At 43.5% G+C, this 20792-nt stretch overlaps 1 long non-coding RNA gene across 1 annotated transcript in view; it reads left to right on the plus strand.

The window, feature by feature from the left end:
- Window positions 1-5280, plus strand: part of LOC141156440 (uncharacterized) — a 67352-nt gene extending 62072 nt beyond the window's left edge. The window contains exon 3 of the long non-coding RNA XR_012247613.1: window positions 5160-5280. This is a non-coding gene — a long non-coding RNA (uncharacterized lncRNA). The remainder of the gene's footprint in view (window positions 1-5159) is intronic.
- Window positions 5281-20792: the final 15512 nt, after the last annotated feature.

Below are 20792 nucleotides of genomic sequence, written 5' to 3' on the forward strand. Positions count from 1 at the left end.
AGCGGGGAGAAGCCTGCGGGGACCTTCCTCTTGGACTTACCTGTCAATCTATATGAGCAGCGGGGAGAAGCCTGCAGGGATCTTCTTCTTGAACTTACCTGTCAATCTAGCTGAGCAGCTGGGAGAAGCCTGCTGGGACCTTCTTCTTGAACTTACCTGTCAATCTAGCTGAGCAGCAGGGAGAAGCCTACTGGGACCTTCTTCTTGAACTTACCTGTCAATCTAGCTGAGCAGCAGGGAGAAGCCTACGGGGACCTTTCTCTTGAACTTACCTGTCAATCTATATGAGCAGCGGGGAGAAGCCTGCGGGGACCTTCTTCTTGAACTTACCTGTCAATCTATATGAGCAGCGGGGAGAAGCCTGCGGGGACCTTCTTCTTGAACTTACCTGTCAATCTAGCTGAGCAGCAGGGAGAAGCCTGCTGGGACCTTCTTCTTGAACTTACCTGTCAATCTATATGGGCAGCGGGGAGAAGCCTGCGGGGACCTTCTTCTTGAACTTACCTGTCAATCTATATGAGCAGCGGGGAGAAGCCTGCGGGGACCTTCTTCTTGAACTTACCTGTCAATCTATATGAGCAGCGGGGAGAAGCCTGCAGGGACCTTCTTCTTGGACTTACCTGTCAATCTATATGAGCAGCGGGGAGAAGCCTGCGGGGACCATCTTCTTGAACTTACCTGTCAATCTATATGAGCAGCGGGGAGAAGCATGCGGGGACCTTCTTCTTGAACTTACCTGTCAGTCTATATGAGCAGTGAGGAGAAGCCTGCGGGGACCTTCCTCTTGGACTTACCTGTCAACCTATATGAGCAGCGGGGAGAAGCCTGCGGGGACCTTCTTCTTGGACTTACCTGTCAATCTATATGAGCAGCGGGGAGAAGCCTGCGGGGACCTTCTTCTTGGACTTACCTGTCAATCTATATGAGCAGCGGGGAGAAGCCTGCGGGGACCATCTTCTTGAACTTACCTGTCAATCTATATGAGCAGTGGGGAGAAGCCTGCGGGGACCTTCTTCTTGGACTTACCTGTCAATCTATATGAGCAGCGGGGAGAAGCCTGCTGGGACCTTGTTCTTGAACTTAGCTGTCAATCTATATGAGCAGCGGGGAGAAGCCTGCGGGGACCTTCCTCTTGGACTTACCTGTCAATCTATATGAGCAGCGAGGAGAAGCCTGCGGGGACCTTCTTCTTGGACTTACCTGTCAATCTATACGAGCAGCGGGGGGGAGAAGCCTGCTGGGACCTTCTTCTTGAACTTACCTGTCAATCTATATGAGCAGCAGGGAGAAGCCTGCGGGGACCTTCGTCTTGAACTTACAGTACCTGTCAATCTATATGAGCAGCAGGGAGAAGCCTGCGGGGACCTTCTTCTTGAACTTACAGTACCTGTCAATCTAGCTGAGCAGTGGGGAGAAGTCTGCCTGTCAACCTTCATGACTAGTCCTCCTATTTACCTCGTCACTGGCCCCTATTTTAAACTATGGCCCCCGATTCATTATTGCGTCTGCATCTGTTTCTAGTCTATTTTTTGGGGGGGGCATTTGTAACCTGTTTTTGATTTGTACAAAAAAATTTTTTTTTTTCATTTGCACTTTTCTTTAAGTATATTTTATATTCGCCTTTTTTATATATATTACCCCCCACCTGCTGTATCCTCACCCATTCCTTGTAAATTGTGAGCCCTCGCGGGCAGGGTCCTCTTTCCTCCTGTATCAGTCACTGTTACGTTTTGTTCAAGATTATTGTAAGTGTTTTCGCTATGTATACCCCCTTTTTCACATGTAAAGCGCCATGGAATAAATGGCGCTATAATAATAAATAATAATAATATATATTTATGCATTTTTATGTTTGTCATTGTGGCCATCGTTCTTGTTCTCTAGACATTTTTGGCTGATTCATCAATTGCATCGTTTTAAAAAGCTGATAAATATTAGCACAAATGTATTCCAGTCCCCCCTTCACCCGTGGAATGATTTGGTTTATACAGCAGAAATTTTTGTACAAATATTAGAAAAGCGTGTGACATTTTATCAGAACATGTACTCTTTTTGCTATAAAAAAGGCGCGAGACAGGTAAAAGTACAAAAAAATAGCGTTTTTTAATTTTTCGCAAATTCATGTACCCCATGCGCTAATTTGAAGAATTTGGCGCAAAAAGAAACGAATACCACAAGACAAAAAATAAGAAATCAATGAATCATTTGTTAATTTCATTGGCCACACCACAGAAACCATTGCAGGGGAAATGTAGTATTGCAGTGACGTTTCGAGTCTTCAGGGATTCCCTGCTCCCGACCTATAGAGGGGCACTCAAGCTGAAGACCACCTTATCCATAAGCATTAGTATGACAGATTGAAGGGGTTAGCCTGATAAAAGAAAAAGTTAAAGCGAATGTCCAAGATTAAAAATGGGGTCAAGTTTCCCATAGACTGTGTTTGGTATCACTGCTGAATCACATTCACTTGAATCGTCTGGTTTAAGGATGAGACAAGTAAGTCAGCGGTCTAAGGCCATGTTTTATGAATGCCACCATCGTTCAGACAAAAGGTAATGGATATGCCATAGTTTTTTGCTGTTTTTTTATTTTGCATCTGTGGTAGAAATATATCAAAAAGCTGTATGTGAACATAACCGAACATAACCAAAGATCGCACAATCAACAGGCAACCCTGGCACACCCGCCTGACTAAAGAACTGCGACGGACCTCCAGTGTTGCTGAGCGGAGATGGAAAAAGTCCCACTCCAACGAGCACTTCATCGCATTCAAACAGTCCCTCACTACTTTCAAGTCTACACTCACTGCAGTAAAACAAACCTACTTCTCATCTCTCATATCCTCCCTGTCATACAACCCTAAACAGCTATTCAATACTTTCAATTCACTCCTCCGCCCCCCAGCGCTTCCTCCCTCTCCTCTCATCAGCCGAGGACTTTGCCTCATTCTTCAAGCAGAAGATTGATACCATCAGACAAAGTTTTTGCCTAAAGTCCCCACAGCCCCTCCTCGTATCTACTCAATCCTCCTCCTCCAAAACCAGCTTCTCCGCCATTACGGAAGATCAACTTTCCTCCTTACTCTCCAAGGCACACCTCACCACCTGTGAACTTGACCCTATCCTGTCCCACCTCATCCCTAACCTTACTACAGTCTTCATCCCAACCCTAACCCACCTCTTCAACCTGTCACTAACAACTGGTGTCTTGCCTTCATGCTTCAAACATGCCTCGATCACACCCATCCTCAAAAAACCCTCCCTTGACCCATCTTCTCTGAATAGCTATCGCTCCATATCACTTCTCCCCTATGCCTCAAAACTAATCGAACAACACGTCCATTTTGAACTGTCCTCCCACCTCTCCTCTTGCTCCCTCTTTGACCGCTTGCAATCAGGCTTCCGACCATATCACTCCACTGAAACTGCCCTGACTAAAGCCACCAACAACCTACTAACCGCCAAATCCAAGCGACACTACTCTGTCCTCCTCCTCCTGGACCTGTCAGCTGCCTTCAACACAGTGGACCATTCCCTCTTACTACAGACTGTCTCATCTCTTGGTTTCAAAGAATTGGCCCTATCTTGGATCTCCTCATGCTTAACAGACCGGACATTCAGTGTCTCCCATTCACACACCACCTCCTTATCTCGTCCCCTATCGGTCGGTGTTCCCCAAGGCTCAGTTCTAGGACCCCTGCTCTTCTCCATCTACACCTTTGGCCTGGGACAGCTCATAGAGTCCCACTGCTTTCGGTATCACCTCTATGCTGATGGCACACAGATCTACCTCTCTGGACCTGATATCTCCTCCCTACTAACCAGAATCCCACACTGCCTGTCCGCTATCTCATCTTTCTTCTTTGATAGATTTCTAAAACTTAACATGGATAAAACAGAATTCATCTTCTTTCCCCCATGTCACTCAGCCCCCCATCTGACCTATCCATCAAAGTAAATGGCTGCCCACTTTCCCCAGTCCCACAATCTCGCTGCCTCGGGGTAACCCTGGACTCTGATCTCTCCTTCAAACCACATATCCAAACCCTCTCCACCTCCTGCCGACTCCAACTCAAAAATATCTCCCGGATCCGTACATTCCTCAACCATGAATCTGCAAAAACACTAGTGCACGCCCTCATCATCACTCTCCTCGACTACTGCAACCTCCTGCTCTGTGGTCTCCCCTCTAACACTCTCGCACCCCTCCAATCTATCCTAAACTCTGCTGCCCGACTAATCCACCTGTCCCCCCGCTATTCCCCGGCCTCTCCTCTCTGTCAATCCCTTCACAGCCTCCCCATTGCCCAGAGACTCAAGTTCAAAACCCTAACCACGACATATAAAGCCATTCACAACCTGTCTCCTCCATATATCTCTGACCTAGTCTCCCGTTACATACCCGCACGCAACCTCCGATCCTCACAAGATCTCCTTCTCTACTCCCCTCTTATCTCCTCTTCCCACAATTATATACAAGATTTCTCCCGTGCATCCCCCCCACTCTGGAACTCTCTACCCCAACATATCAGACTCTCGCCTACCGTGGAAACCATCAAAAGGAACCTGAAGACCCACCTCTTCCGACAAGTGTACAACCTGCGGTAACCATCACTCCACCATACTGCTGCATGACCAGCTGTACCCTCACCCACTGTATCCTCGCCCATCCCCTGTAGACTGTGAGCCCTCGCGGGCAGGGTCCTCTTTCCTCCTGTACCAGTCGCTGACTTGTATTGTTCAAGATTATTGGAATGGTTTTTGATATGTATACCCCCTCTTTCACATGTAAAGCGCCATGGAATAAATGGCGCTATCATAATAAATAATAATAATAAAAATTTCCATGTATGAGGGGAAATTGGCGCCAGTAAAATTGCAGAGTCATCTGGACATTACACAAAAGTATTGCTTGCTTCCGAAGTGACAGTGGCCTTCTCCATTCATGGCCTTAAGCCGCTGCCTTACCTGCCTCACCGTTGAATTTCCCCAGCGCTGCAGGCCTACAATAAGCTGAGTCAGACCTACAAGGGATAAAGCAAAGCAGAAAATTCCTTACATTTTCCCTTTTAGCAGGAGCCGGAAGCCTTTCGCCCTCTGAGCCGCCGGCCTTTGATTTTTTCATTATTATCTCACTTCATTTTGCTTCTTCCCACACAGGCTGCACATCCTGGATGATAAGCATTCCTCTGCACTGGAGACCACCATGAAACATAAATACCCCTAACGCCACATGGAGATAGCAGCAGCTGACGAGCCAATGACAACAACCAATACAGGTTAGAAATGTAAAATTCCTTTAATACAGAATTAATAATCTGGGCCTGATGGACCCCCGCCGATCAGATGATTGAGGGCTGCCGGCCTCGTTTGCAAACAGTGCCGTAATTTTCATAGTGGCCGTATTTGGTATTGCAACTCAGTCCCATTCACTTGGATAAAGTGAGCTGTAATAATAATCACTGTGGCTGCCAAACCTCTCCATCAGCTGAAGGTTATCCAAAGGCTAGGCCATCAGTTTGGTATCTCTGCTTTCTTCTAGAACAGTGCCACACCTGTTCATAGTTTGTGTTGCAACTCAGCTGCATGAAAGTGAATCTGCGTCTTGGCAAGCCGGATGACCCCATATATTATGCAATGATATGGAAGTAGAGGATACTCCACTCAATAATTAGCCGTTCAGAACTCTAAGGTTGGTGACAAACTTTGTGCTGCCTGTTACTGGTTGTCACTCAGCTTTCCCAAAAAGCAGTTTTCAAAAACCCATGTATTTTGGGCTAAAAATAATTTTTGCAATAGGATTTTATTACAAATGTGACACTGTTTGACTTTTGCAGTATGAGTTAACTGAGAATCCTTCAGTGAGCTGGGTCTGAAAAAGAGTTTGTAACTTTTTTTATCTAATTTATTTCCAGCTCCTCTTGGCTTGAGGTTTATTGGCATCTCAGCTGAGATTACTTTTTTTCTGCCAAATTTTTAGTTGAGTCATTCTGCAGCCAGCAATGACCAGGGAAAAAATGAGCCTTAAAAGCCAATCAGTGCAAAATTTTTAAAGAAACCTAATTGCAAAAATTTTACTTTTTTTTGCCCAAAATACATGCGTTTAAGTCAGAACAAACATCACATAATGTCATGTATAATATCTTCATCAGAACATTGATCTCTTTATTTCCATTTGCTTATATAGCACCAGCATATTCCACAGCGCTGTACAGAGATGGTCACCAATCACATAAGTGTCCCCAATGGGGCTCACAATCTATGCTTTCCTATATTTTTTACACTTCCTAAGAAGCCAGGTAACTTCTTGCTATAGTTTGGAAATGCTGAAAGAGCAGTATCACCGACTTCAACACTATGTCACAGATATTAAACATAAAACATAACTTTTCTTCAAAATTAGTAAAAAATACTTAATATAATAGCAACAGATATTTATGGCCAAACAAAAGTTGTTTGTCTGAGAAAACAATGCAGGGAGCATAAATTTGCCCTATTTATCATCTAGTGTCACCCTGCTTTGCTGCGGAGGTTGGCACCCTACACCTGCGCAATGGCGGCCCCACTCAGGCGTCAACTTTCCCTATCTGGCCCTATGAGGGAAGGGAGAAAAGATCAAAACCAGATCATGTGGCGCCCCTGAGGGTTCAGTTGCCACAGAGGTACTGCATCTCACCCAGGAGCACTACCCGGGACCCCACCACCTGCATCCAACACTACACTTTCTCATTATCTGATCCAGAAGGTGAATTGTGGAGGGAAGTATAAATAGAGGGGGGAATATAATGATCACCTATGGCGGATACTGACTCCCTGGTACATATGGAAAGACATTGCGCCCCTATTGTAGTTGGACCCTCTTAATGACTGAACTATTTTTCAAGCTGAGTCTATTTTATATCTTCTGTTGTGATTATAATAAGCTAAGTATGTTCTCCTGATGAAGCTATTGGAGGGGAAACGCGTCGAGTTACATGCATACTTGGATGATTATGTGCATTAATAAGCTGTCAGTATCCATACACTACACTGTGTTCCAAATTATTATGCAAATAATATTTTCTCAGATTTTCCCAAATTACCTATATGAATTGCAGTCATTGTAATTTTCCTGTCAAATAACTATTAGAGTACAATTGAAAGGTTTTTGTCCAAACTATCTATGATAACAGTATATTTAAAAAAAAATAAAAAACTCAAACTGCACTCAAAATGCATGTTCCAAATTATTATGCACAGCAGAGTTTTCAACCTTTTCATTTTAATAAAGAACAAAAAAATGGTCATTTTTGAAATTATAAGCATTAGCAGGTTATTACAAACTGAAATCAAACAGTTTTCAACTCAAAACTTTATTCTAGGTGATGCTACATTTGCACATAGGACCGCTTGTTCGAAAGGAGCTTCTGAACTCTCTCGTCCATTGAATTTGTCAGGTTTTGGATGGTTTCTGCTTTAGTTGTTTTGCATGAGGACAGAATACCCTCCCAGAGCTGTTGCTTAGATGTGAACTGCCTCCCGCCATCATAGACACTCCTTTTGATGATGCTCCAGAGATTCTCAATGGGGTTGAGGTCAGGGGAGCATGGGTGCCACACCATAAGTTTGTCCCCTTTTATGCCCATAGCAGCCAGAGATGCAGATGTGTTATGTGCAGCATGAGACGGGGCATTATCATGCATGAAAATGATCTTGCTGCGGAATGCACGGTTCTTCTTCTTGAACCATGGAAGGAAGTGTTGCTTGAGAAACTCAACATACATTATGGAGTTCATCTTTACCCCTTCAGGGATCCTAAAGGGGCCGACAATCTCTCTCCCCATGATTCCAGCCCAAAACATTATTCCACCTCCTCCTTGTTAGCGCCGTAGCCGTGTTTGCATGGGGTGTCCATCAACCAGCCATCCTCCACTCCATCCATCTGGACCATCGAGATCATTTCATGCATGATAATGCCCCGTCTCATGCTGCACATAACACATCTGCATCTCTGGCTGCTATGGGCATAAAAGGGGACAAACTTATGATGTGGCCCCCATGCTCCCCTGACCTCAACCCCATTGAGAACCTCTGGAGCATCATCAAAAGGAGTGTCTATGATGGCGGGAGGCAGTTCACATCTAAGCAACAGCTCTGGGAGGGTATTCTGTCCTCATGCAAAACAATTGAAGCAGAAACCATCCTAAACCTGACAAATTCAATGGACGAGAGAGTTCAGAAGCTCCTTTCGAACAAGGGGTCCTATGTGCAAATGTAACATCACCTAGAATAAAGTTTTGAGTTGAAAACTGTTTGATTTCAGTGTGTAATAACCTGCTAATGCTTATAATTTCAAAAATGACCATTTTTTTGTTCTTTATTAAAATGAAAAGGTTGAAAACTCTGCTGTGCATAATAATTTGGAACATGCATTTTGAGTGCAGTTTGAGTTTTTTATTTTTTAAAAAATATACTGTTATCATAGGCAGTTTGTACAAAAACCTTTCAATTGTACTCTAATAGTTATTTGACTGGAAAATTACAATGACTGCAATTCATATAGGTAATTTGGGAAAATCTGAGAAAATATTATTTGCATAATAATTTGGAACACAGTGTATAGGTGCATGCCATATGTGAGGACAGGGTGTAATCATCTATACACAAAGTCACTTGACTGTGTCTCTTCGATCTCTATTCTGATCAGGGCTAAGGGCAATTTAAGTTCTATTTATGGAGTCATATAACTCTAAGTGCACAAGATAATAGGCTACCGATCTGTATATATAACTATAACTATAGCAATCACTATTCTTTTTAGGGCAAAGTGCAATTATATATGTAGGGGGCTATCTAACTCTATAGGTTACAGTCTATGTGTTTAGGGCATTTACTTCTGTAACTATGAGTTTCTGGATATTTATCTGGCAACTCTTTTTTATTGGAATAGTGATTTTGGTCTTGTGCCAATAACAGGTAACAACCACAGGAATTTTTCTCTTTTTTGTACTTTGTTGTTGTGCTCTGGTTTTTGATCTTTTCTCCCTTCCCTCATAGGGTGATCTAGGGCCAGATAGGGAGAGTTGACGCCCGAGTGGGGCCGCCATTGCGCAGGTGTAGGGCGCCAACCTCCGCAGCAAAGCAGGGTGACACTAGATGATAGATAGGGGGAATTTATGCTCCCTGCATTGTTTTCTCAGACAAAAAACTTTTGTTTGGCCATAAATATCTGTTGCTATTATATTAAGTATTTTTGACTACTTTTTGAATAAAAGTTATGTTGTATATGTAATATCTGCGATATAGTGTTGAAGTCTGCGATACTTTTGTCTTTCTTACAATTGCAATTTTTGAAAAACTGTGAATTTGGTGCCTGTAAATTACATGGCAGGTTTTCTATCAAGGACGATTGATAAGGAACAATGGCTGGCTGATGCCATAGATGCTTTTTCGGAAGCTGAATAAGATAGTGGCTTTAAAACCCCAGATCTAAGAACATTATTTTATGATTTAACAACATGCTACAAAGATAACATATTTTATGTAATCTTTATAGCATGTTATTAAATCATGGTGGGAAACCCAATCATTGGAAAATTATATTAAAAACAAAATAGTCCCTAAGAGTCTCAGGATATCAACTACACCAGCACGGACAGCGAGAACGCCTGAGCTTCTTAAAAGATGGGAGAACGAGCTCACTGATGGCTCGTTACGATTCATGAACATTCTGTTGGAAGAAGAGAGGGTTAATTTAGAGGCAACATCAAAAAAAGTGACAGACCTCCGAAGAGATAGTTAAGTAGAAGACACATAGCAACTTTTCCAGAAGAGAGATGATCCTGCAAACTACTATTGAACAGTTCCAATGGGAGATAAAGGGTAGAAAACACAAGCAATTTACAAGCGATTTACAAAGGAAGAGAAAATAGGAGAAGCCTTTACTGATCTCTCCTCCTCAGGAATAGAACTGTCCGATACGGACCGAGGGGCACCTAGCTTTCCAGGAGGGAGGGGCTTTCACGGTGGTACGCGTCGGAAAAACAACAGATCAAAATGGAAAAGACAGGAGCGGAGAGATTATATCATAGAATCATAGAATGTTAGAGTTGGAAGGGACCTCCAGGGTCATCATGTCCAACTCTCTGCTCAATGCAGGAGTCACTAAACCATCTCAGACAGATTGAAGACTTCCATTGAAGGAGAACTCACCGCCTCTCATGGCCGCCTGTTCCACTCATTGATCACCTTCACTGTCAAAATTTTTTTTCTAATATCTATTCTGTATCTTCTCCCATTCGGTTTCATTCCATTGCTTTTCGTGTTTACATGTGCAAATGAGAATAAGGATGATCCCTCTACAGTGTGACAGCTCTTCAGATATTTGTAGACAGCTATTAAGTCTCCTCTTAGTCTTCTTTTTTACAAGCTAAACATTCCCAGATCCTTTAACCGTTCCTCGTAGGACATAGTTTGCAATCCGCTCACCATCCTTGTACCTCTTCTCTGACCTTGCCCTAGTCTTTCGATGTCTTTTTTAAAATGTTGTGCCCAGAACTGGACACAGTATTCCAGATGGGACCTGACCAAGGATGAGTAGAGGGGGATAATTATTCACGTGATCTAGACTCTATACTTCTCTTAATACATCCCAGAACTGTGTTTGCCTTTTTTGCTGCTGCATCACACTGTTGACTCATGTGCTTTCTGTGATCTATTCGTATCCCCAAGTCTTTTTCACATGTGCTGTTGCTTAGTTCTATTCTTCCCATTTTACAGATGTAATTTTCATTTTTCTTGCCCAGATGTGGAACACAAGAAGGGATTTGTCCCCGGCAGGATTCTCCTCTTTACCATCCTCCGCTTTTTTAGAGAAAATGAAAGTAATGGGACCAAAATGAGGGATGATAATAAGATTATTAATATCTCACCATACCCCTTTTCCCCTATGGAAAAATCAGTGTTATCCAAGGGCCTATAATTTGACCCACAAATCATTTTGATGAATTTGGGTGGGTAAAAGATATACGGTAAATTTGTTTTCCTGTAAATTGAAATGGAAAAAATTCTTTAGAACCCACGACTGTGCGAAGTGTGAATCACTGAGAATAACGGAAGAGGATCTTCTGAATGTGAGGGCTCTCACTAACCTATTATGGGAGAATGAAAGACAGTCAGGCCTCGGCTCATTTACTGATCTAAAGTTAAAAAGCAAGAGAATGCCACCCAGTACTGATTACAGTAGTATAGACATATTTACCAAGCTAGTCACAGACGAGCTGTGGCAAATCTGGGATATGCCAAGGAGAAACTACTCCAACATGACAAAACAAGAAAGGAATACGTGAGACAGACTTGCTGATAATAAAGAATTGATCTTGAAACCTGCAGATAAGGGGGAAAACCTTGTTATTTTGGACCATAGTAGGTACCTAAAAATATGCGAGAGTATAATGAAAGATGAACATTAGTGTTAAGCATTCCGATACTGAAATATCGGGTATCGACCGATATTCTCGGTATCGGAGTTCCAATACTGAGTTCCGATACTTTTACAATATCGAATACCGGAATCGAAAGTTCACATAATGCCTGCGCTCTGCAGTGTCTCTGAAGGATGACAAGCTGGATGGCAGCGCTCAGCTGTGATCCAGCCTGTCATCAGAATGCCATCCCAGTGTGAGAGAATTCTCCTGCTCAAGCGCTGACATTACATTATCTCCCTTACATTACAATTAAATGGAATAGCAGGAATTAATATTTTTTTAAGACGTTAATGCCACAGCCATGGTGGTTGTGGCATTACATTGGTTGCCCAAATTGATGGGAACAGTGCTCACAGTGAAACATGAAAAGCTGGCAATTCATCAGTGGCATATACCGGTACCCGAAAGAATAGAGCTTCACACATAGATTAGATAGATAGAAACATGTCAGTCACATATATAATAAGTACAGTGACAGTGTTGCTTACTGTACTTGTCATTTAGTGTAAAGGATTTATTTAAAAAAATAATAGTGTTTTCATGCACCGTCTCTTTAAAAAAGCCGGCCGGCAATTCAGCATCGATACCCGACAATTTAGAACAGAAAGATAGAGCATCACACATAGATTAGATAGATAGAAACATGTCAGTCACATATATAAGAAGTACAGTGATAGTGTTGCTTACTGTACTTGTCATTTAGTGTTAAAATAAAGGATTTATTAAAAAAAAAATTGGCGTGGGGTTCCCTGTAATTTTAGTCTCTAGCGGAGGTTAAGCAGACGGCTGGGGCAGATATTTGAAGCTTGGGAAGGGGGTAATACCCACGGAGCTTCCCAGGCTACTAATATCAGCCCCCAGCTGAATATCTAGCCTTTACTAGCTATTAAAATGGGTGACCCCCCAAAAAAATGACGTGGGGTCCCCCCTATTTTAATAGCTAGCAAAGGCTAGGCAGACAGCTGGGGGCTGATATTAATAGCCCAGGAAGGGTGCCATGAATATTGGCCCCCTCCCAGGCTAGAAACACCAGCCGTCAGCCGCCCCAGAAATAGCGCATCCGTAGGATGCGCCAATTCTGGCACTTAGCCTCACTCTTCCCACTGCCCTGTAGTGGTGGCAGTGGGGTAATAGGGCTGGGGTTGATGTCAGCTTATAATGCCAGCTGACATCAAGCCCAGGTTAGTAATGGAGAGGCGTCTATAAGACACCCCCATTACTAACCGCATAGTCAAAGTTAAAAAAAAACACAAACACCCAGAATACAGTAAAGTCCTTTAATTGAAATAAACACACAATTCTTTATTGTTCTAAATTAAACCATACTTACCGTCACGCCCATTCCAGCTGAAGCCAACGATCTCCTGCAATAAAAGTAAAATAATAAAGCAACCTCATCCTTACCTTTCCATGGTTCCCAGGACGGCTTCAGCTCTGCTACATTCACGACAGGCTGGATCGCAGCAGAACGCTGCCATCCAGCCTGTCATCCCGCAGACACTGAGAAGCGCAGGCATGCTTGCGCTCCTCAGTGTCTGGCTGTGACGGCATCCAGATGAGCCGACAATGAACTCAGCTCACCTCATGCACGTCACTGACAGCGTGGGAGAATTCTCCTGCGCATGCGGTGAGCGTGAGAGAATTCTCCTGCTGAAGCGCTGAGCGCAGGAGAATTTTCCCACGCTGTCAGTGACGTGCATGAGGTGAGCTGAGTTCATTGGACATGACCTCGGCTCATCTGGATGCCGTCACAGCCTGACACTGAGGAGCGCAAGCATGCCTGCGCTTCTCAGTGTCTGCGGGATGACAGGCTGGATGGCAGCTTTCTGCTGCGGTCCAGCCTGTCATCTCGATGTAGCAGAGCTGGAGCTGTCCTGGGAACCATCGAAAAGTAAGGATGATGTTGCTTTATTATTTTTCTTTTATTGCAGGAGATCGTTGGCTTCAGCTGGAATGGGCGTGATGGTAAGTATGGTTTAATTTAGAACAATAAAGAATTGTGTGTTTATTTCAATTAAAGGACTTTTTTCTTGGTGTTGTGTTTTTTTAAATACTTTACTAGAAATTCATGGCGGTCATGTCTAATATTGGCGTGACCCCATGAATTTCGGGCTTAGGGCCAGCTGATAATGCCAAGCTGGCCCTAACCCCTTTATTACCCAGTGAGTCACCGCACCAGGGCCCTGGATGAGTTGGGTACAGCGCCAGAGGATGGCTCTTCTATGAACGCGCCATTTTCCGGGGTGGCTGCGGACTGCAATTTGCAGCGGGGGGGGCAGAAAGCTTGGGTCTCCCTGCGCTGCGGATTCCAGCCCCCAGCTGCCTAGTTGTACCTGGCTGGATACAAAAATAGGGCGAAGCCGCACTTATTTTTTTTTTAATTATTTCATGAAATTCATGAAATAATTAAGAAAAAAAGGGCTTCCCTATATTGTTGTGTCCAACCAGGTACAAATAGGCAGCTGGCGGTTGGGGGCAGCCCGTTCCTGCCTGCTGTACCTGGCTGGACACAAATATAGTGCGAAGCCCCACGTCAATTTTTTTAAAATTATTTCAGGAAATTCATGAAATAATTTAAAAAAAATTGACGTGGGGCTTCGCCCTATATTTGTGTCCAGTCTGGTACAGCAGGCAGGAACGGGCTGCCCCCAACCACTAGCTGCCTATTTGTACCTGGCCGGACACAACAATATAGGGAAGTCCATTTTTTCTTAATTATTTCATGAATTTCATGAAATAATTAAAAAAAAAAAATACTTGGGGCTTCGCCCTATTTTTGTGTCCAGCCAGGTACAACTAGGCATCTGGGGGCTGGAATCTGCAGCGCAGGGAGGCCCAAGCTTTCTGGGGCCCCCCCCCCGCTGCAAATTGCAGTCCGCAGCCACCCCGGAAAATGGCGCGTTCATAGAAGCGCCATCTTCTGGCGCTGTACCCAACTCATCCAGGGCCCTGGTGCGGTGGCTCACTGGGTAATAATGGGGTTAGGGCCAGCTTGGCATTATCAGCTGGCCCTATGCCCGAAATTCATGGGGTCACGCCAATATTAGACATGACCGCCATGAATTTCTAGTAAAGTATTTTAAAAAAAAACAACACCCAGAATAAAGTCCTTTAATTGAAATAAACACACAATTCTTTATTGTTCTAAATTAAACCATACTTACCATCACGCCCATTCCAGCTGAAGCCAACGATCTCCTGCAATAAAAGAAAAATAATAAAGCAACATCATCCTTACCTTTTGATGGTTCCCAGGACAGCTTCAGCTCTGCTACATCGAGATGACAGGATGGACCGCAGCAGAACGCTGCCATCCAGCCTGTCATCCCGCAGACACTGAGAAGTGCAGGCATGCTTGCGCTCCTCAGTGTCAGGCTGTGACGGCATCCAGATGAGCCGAGGTCATGTCCAATGAACTCAGCTCACCTCATGCACGTCACTGACAGCGTGGGAAAATTCTCCTGCGCTCAGCGCTTCAGCAGGAGAATTCTCTCACGCTCACCGCATGCGCAGGAGAATTCTCCCACGCTGTCAGTGACGTGCATGAGGTGAGCTGAGTTCATTGTCGGCTCATCTGGATGCCGTCACAGCCAGACACTGAGGAGCGCAAGCATGCCTGCACTTCTCAGTGTCTGCGGGATGACAGGCTGGATGGCAGCTTTCTGCTGCGGTCCAGCCTGTCATCTCGATGTAGCAGAGCTGAAGCTGTCGTGGGAACCATCAAAAGGTAAGGATGATGTTGCTTTATTATTTTTCTTTTATTGCAGGAGATCGTTGGCTTCAGCTGGAATGGGCGTGATGGTAAGTATGGTTTAATTTAGAACAATAAAGAATTGTGTGTTTATTTCAATTAAAGGACTTTATTCTGGGTGTTTGTGTTTTTTTTTAACTTTGACTATGGGGTTAGTAATGGGGGTGTCTTATAGACGCCTCTCCATTACTAACCTGGGCTTGATGTCAGCTGGCATTATAAGCTGACATCAACCCCAACCCTATTACCCCACTGCCACCGCTACAGGGCAGTGGGAAGATCGAGGCTAAGTGCCAGAATTGGCGCATCCTATGGATGCGCCATTTCTGGGGCGGCTGACGGCTGGTGTTTCTAGCCTGGGAGGGGGCCAATATTCATGGCACCCTTCCTGGGCTATTAATATCAGCCCCCAGGTGTCTGCCTAGCCTTTGCTAGCTATTAAAATAGGGGGGACCCCACATCATTTTTTTGGGGGGGTCCCCCATTTTAATAGCTAGTAAAGGCTAGGTATTCAGCTGGAGGCTGATATTAGTAGCCTGGGAAGCTCCGTGGGTATTACCCCCTTCCCAGGCTTCAAACTCTGCTCCAGCCGTCTGCTTAACCTCCGCTAGAGACTAAAATTATGGGGGATCCCACGACAAATTTTTTTTTAATAAATCCTTTATTTTAACACTAAATGACAAGTACAGTAACCAACACTGTCACTGTACTTCATATATATGTGACTGACATGTTTCTATCTATCTAATCTATGTGTGAAGCTCTATTCTTTCTGTTCTAAATTGTCGGGTACCGGTGTATGCCGCTGCTGAATTGCCGGCTTTTCATGTTTCACTGTGAGCACTGTTCCCATCGATTTGGGCAACCACCTCCCCCAATACATTCTACATTATTCTTAGTTGTTTTACTTCATGTAGAATTAACCTACAAGGAAAGAAAGGGTTTATTTTCTTTCCGATATTTGTGTCCCATTGACTTGCATTGGTTTCCGGTATCGGAATCGGCGATATCCGATACTTTTTGAGTATCGGTCCGATCCAATCCGATCCGATATTTCCTGATATCGGAAGGTATCGCTCAACACTAATGAACATACATACAAAATTTGAGGAGAGACCCGACTGAGATGTTCATACAAGAATTAGAAAAATTGTTAATGGGAGCACTTGAGTCAAAGATGATATAAAAAAAAATGAGTGGATCTTCATGCATCGTAAATTTCCGGTCCTGGCTGTCTTTTATTCATTACCCAAAGTTCACAAAGGTCTCAAACCATTGAAGGGTCGACCGATTGTTGCAGGAATTGACTCGATTACCCAAAACTCTAGTCTCTACATTGATAATGTTTTATATGTATTATTACCTGTGACATAGTGTTGAATATCTTAATATATACTTACCTTGTAATGTCTTCACATCCTGTTCCATCCAGATGTGTCCGGATCCCAGAATTCCAAACGGCGGAAGTTCGTCGACCACCATATTGGGACACCCAAGTGATGGGTGTCTCAATATGGAAACCTCTGGTGGTACCAGCCTCTTGCGCGGTACCACCAGCGGAACACTGTCGCGAACACGCCGCACACGCCGCCGCTGGGATCAGCCGAATGATTCACTGACCGCCGCCATCTTTGTACAGGAGGAGCACATGCACAGTTTTAATGACCGCCGCTATCTGACTGCACAAAGATGGTGGCGGTCTGATTTACTGTGCCTGCGCGAATTCTGCGCAGGCGCAGTGAATCATTTGGCTGATCCCGGCAGCAGATGCGCGACTTGTCTACAGGCAGAGGAAGCCGGTCACATTAACTGCGCATGCGCGAAAACGAGGAGCGCATTCGCAGTTAATTTGTTAATTTTTGAACTGCGTCACAACAACGTCAGTGTTTGACAGATGCAGTGACGCGCCGGCAGCCTGCCAGCAGTCTCAGTCGGTGAACATAAGAATCAACTACATCAGTAAAAATTAGAATGAAATGAATAGGTGAAAATTATAAATAATAAAAAAAAAAAACAGCATGTCACGGACCTAAAAAAACACATTACAGCGTGTCAAGGACTTAAAGAAAAGCACGTTACAGTGTGTCACGGACCTAAGAAAAACACGTTACATTGTGTCAAGGATTTAAAAAAAAAACACACTTACAGCGTGTCATGGACCAAAAAAACTCGTTACAACGTGTCATGGACCAAAAAAACTCGTTACAACGTGTCATGGACCAAAAAAAAAATGATACAGCGTATAAAGGATTAAAAAAAAACGTTACAGCGTGTCACGGACCAAAAAAAAACACGTTACAGCGTGTCACGGACCAAAAAAAAACATGTTACAGTGTGTCACTGACCAAAAAAAAACACGTTACAGCGTGTCACTGACCAAAAAAAACACGTTACAGCGTGTCACTGACCAAAAAAAAACACGTTACAGCGTGTCACTGACCAAAAAAAAACACGTTACAGCGTGTCACTGACCAAAAAAAACACGTTACAGCGTGTCACTGACCAAAAAAAACACGTTACAGCGTGTCACTGACCAAAAAAAAACACGTTACAGCGTGTCACTGACCAAAAAAAACACGTTACAGTGTGTCACTGACCAAAAAAAAACACGTTACAGCGTGTCACTAACCAAAAAAAACACGTTGCAGCATCTCACTGACCAAAAATAAACACGTTACAGCGTGTCACTGATCAAAAAAAACACGTTACAGCGTGTCACTGACCAAAAAAAACACGTTGCAGCATGTCACGGACCAAAAAAAACATGTTACAGCGTGTCACTGACCAAAAAAAACACGTTGCAGCATGTCACGGACCAAAAAAAACATGTTACAGTGTGTCACTGACCAAAAAAAACACGTTACAGCGTGTCACTGACCAAAAAAAACACGTTACAGCGTGTCACTGACCAAAAAAAAACATGTTACAGTGTGTCAAGGACCCCAAAAAAACACGTTGCACCGTGTCAGGACCCAAAAAAAAACACGCTGCAGCGTGTCAGGACCCCAAAAAAACACGCTGCAGCGTGTCACAGACAAAAAAAAAAAAAACACGTAGCGTGTCACGGACCTAAAAAGACAGATTATAGAATAATATTTTTTTTGTGCTTATGTGGATACAATGTAAATTAAAGCACCTTTGTTATAAATTTTTCCATGTTAATAAAATGTTACCTTTACCTTGCTTTCATTTTAACACAGGAGGAGGGGTGAGTGCACATAGGAAAGAGGACACACAGGGGCAGACAGCTCAAAAGAGAGAACACTGAGGGAAGAAGACAGCACAGGGGTGGAGAGAGAGAGCAGACAAGGGGGAGAGCACATGGGTACACAGGTCAAAGAAGAGAGCACATGAGAGGAGAAGACAGTAGATGGGGGAGAGAGAAAGCGCACAGGGGGTGAGAGACAGAGCACAGGGGGGAGACAGCTCAAACGGGACAGCACATGAGGGGAGAACACAGCACAGGAAGGACAGAGACAGCAGACAAGGGGGAGAGCACATGGGTACACAGGTCAAAGAAGAGATCACATGAGAGGAGAAGACAGCAGATGGGGGAGAGGGAAAATGCACAGGGGGTGAGAGAGAGCACATGGGGGGGAGACAGGTTAAACGGGACAGCACAGGAAGGAGAGAGACAGCAGACAAGGGGGAGAGCACATGGGGTAGACAGGTCAAAGAAGAGAGCACATGAGAGAAGAAGACAGCAGATGGGGGAGAGAGACAGAGCACAGGGGGGAGAGAGACAGAGCACAGGGGGGAGACAGCTCAAACGGGACAGCACATGAGGGGAGAACACAGCACAGGAAGGACAGAGACAGCAGACAAGGGGGAGAGCACAAGGGGTAGACAGGTCAAAGAAGAGATCACATGAGAGGAGAAGTCAGGACATGGGGGAAAGAGAGAGTGGATAGGTGGGTGAACACATGGGGGGGAGAGATTCTCAATGCTGCAAAGCCTGCACCCATCGTGATATTACCGCCCTCCCCATGCGATAGGATCCGGCCTCTATCTAGTATAATATATATATAAACTCCATCCAGATATTGCCCTTTGTTAGATTCAAACTCAAGACTGCAAGAAAATAGCGCTAACCAATGGGCCACCATGGTGAATTAAGGCTGCATTCACACTTGCTTTTTTTTTTCTTTTTCTGATCATGAGACTTGGTCAGTGGAACTAGAGGAGGAAGATCTGACAGCGCTTCCTATACTGTATACACAGTGCTTATTCAGCGATCTGGAAGGCTTGAACAGTAATAAACCATCTCTGCCTTCTCTAAGAGGAGTCTGGCCGTGTCTGACAGCCAGCTTCACGCTCCTGTAGCCACTCTACCGGCCAAAACAGTGACATCCTACTTTGATCTAAGATGCGGATCAAACTCTCCCGTGCAAGTCAAATTCATTTTACCATTTTAGAGCTCGTTCAGACGAGAATATTATACGTACGTGTGCCGTCCTTGTTAACATCAGACAGCGCACGGGATCCAGGTCTGCTCAATCGACCGCGCGTCCGTGTGAATAAATGTGCAGCGTGCACTAGTTTCTTCCATATTTCAGATGAGACTCACCTATTCAAAAAATAATCGGATCCCACACGGATCGTCCGTACAGCATACGATTTTTACAGAAACATTGCAGTTTTTAATATAGAACATGAATTTGTACAGAAAAATATCATCCACACAAATAAAGAGAGAGTATTGAGGGTAATATAAAACCATTAATCTTTATTTAAAAAATAAATAAATAAATACCCATACTTCAAACAAACAGGGGTACAACCCCCTTAACGCTCCATCCAAAATAGCCAATCATATATAGATATAGACAATTATACTTTATACCCAGGCAAAAAGTAATGCAAATATATATATATATTTTTTTTTAATATTTTTTTTATAAAATTATTTTATATATTTTGCTAACTATGCATAAGCATGTATAAACGAATAACAAGAAGTGGGTTATGGATGTCCCTAAAAAGAGTTAGGCAGAACAATACTCCATAAGGACATACCAATAATCCCCACTTCCAAAAAAAAAAATCTTTTTATTATAATAAATTTACCTGGAACAGGACTGCTAGGGATGAGCACGCTCTGGAGCGTTCAGGCTTGCCCTTACGTGCTCATCCCTAGCAGTCCTGTTCCAGGTAAATTTATTATAATAAAAAGATTTTTTTTTTTTGGAAGTGGGGATTATTGGTATGTCCTTATGGAGTATTGTTCTGCCTAACTCTTTTTAGGGACATCCATAACCCACTTCTTGTTATTCGTTTATACATGCTTATGCATAGTTAGCAAAATATATAAAATAATTTTATAAAAAAAATATAAAAAAAAAATATATATATATATTTGCATTACTTTTTGCCTGGGTATAAAGTATAATTGTCTATATCTATATATGATTGGCTATTTTGGATGGAGCGTTAAGGGGGTTGTACCCCTGTTTGTTTGAAGTATGGGTATTTATTTATTTATTTTTTAATTTTTGAATAAAGATTAATGGTTTTATATTACCCTCAATACTCTCTCTTTATTTGTGTGGATGATATTTTTCTGTACAAATTCATGTT

The sequence above is a fragment of the Phyllobates terribilis genome, unplaced genomic scaffold (assembly GCF_046119375.1).
Source record: "Phyllobates terribilis strain yellow unplaced genomic scaffold, ASM4611937v1 Scaffold_8__6_contigs__length_399053987, whole genome shotgun sequence".
Classification (NCBI taxonomy): Eukaryota; Metazoa; Chordata; class Amphibia; order Anura; family Dendrobatidae; genus Phyllobates; species Phyllobates terribilis.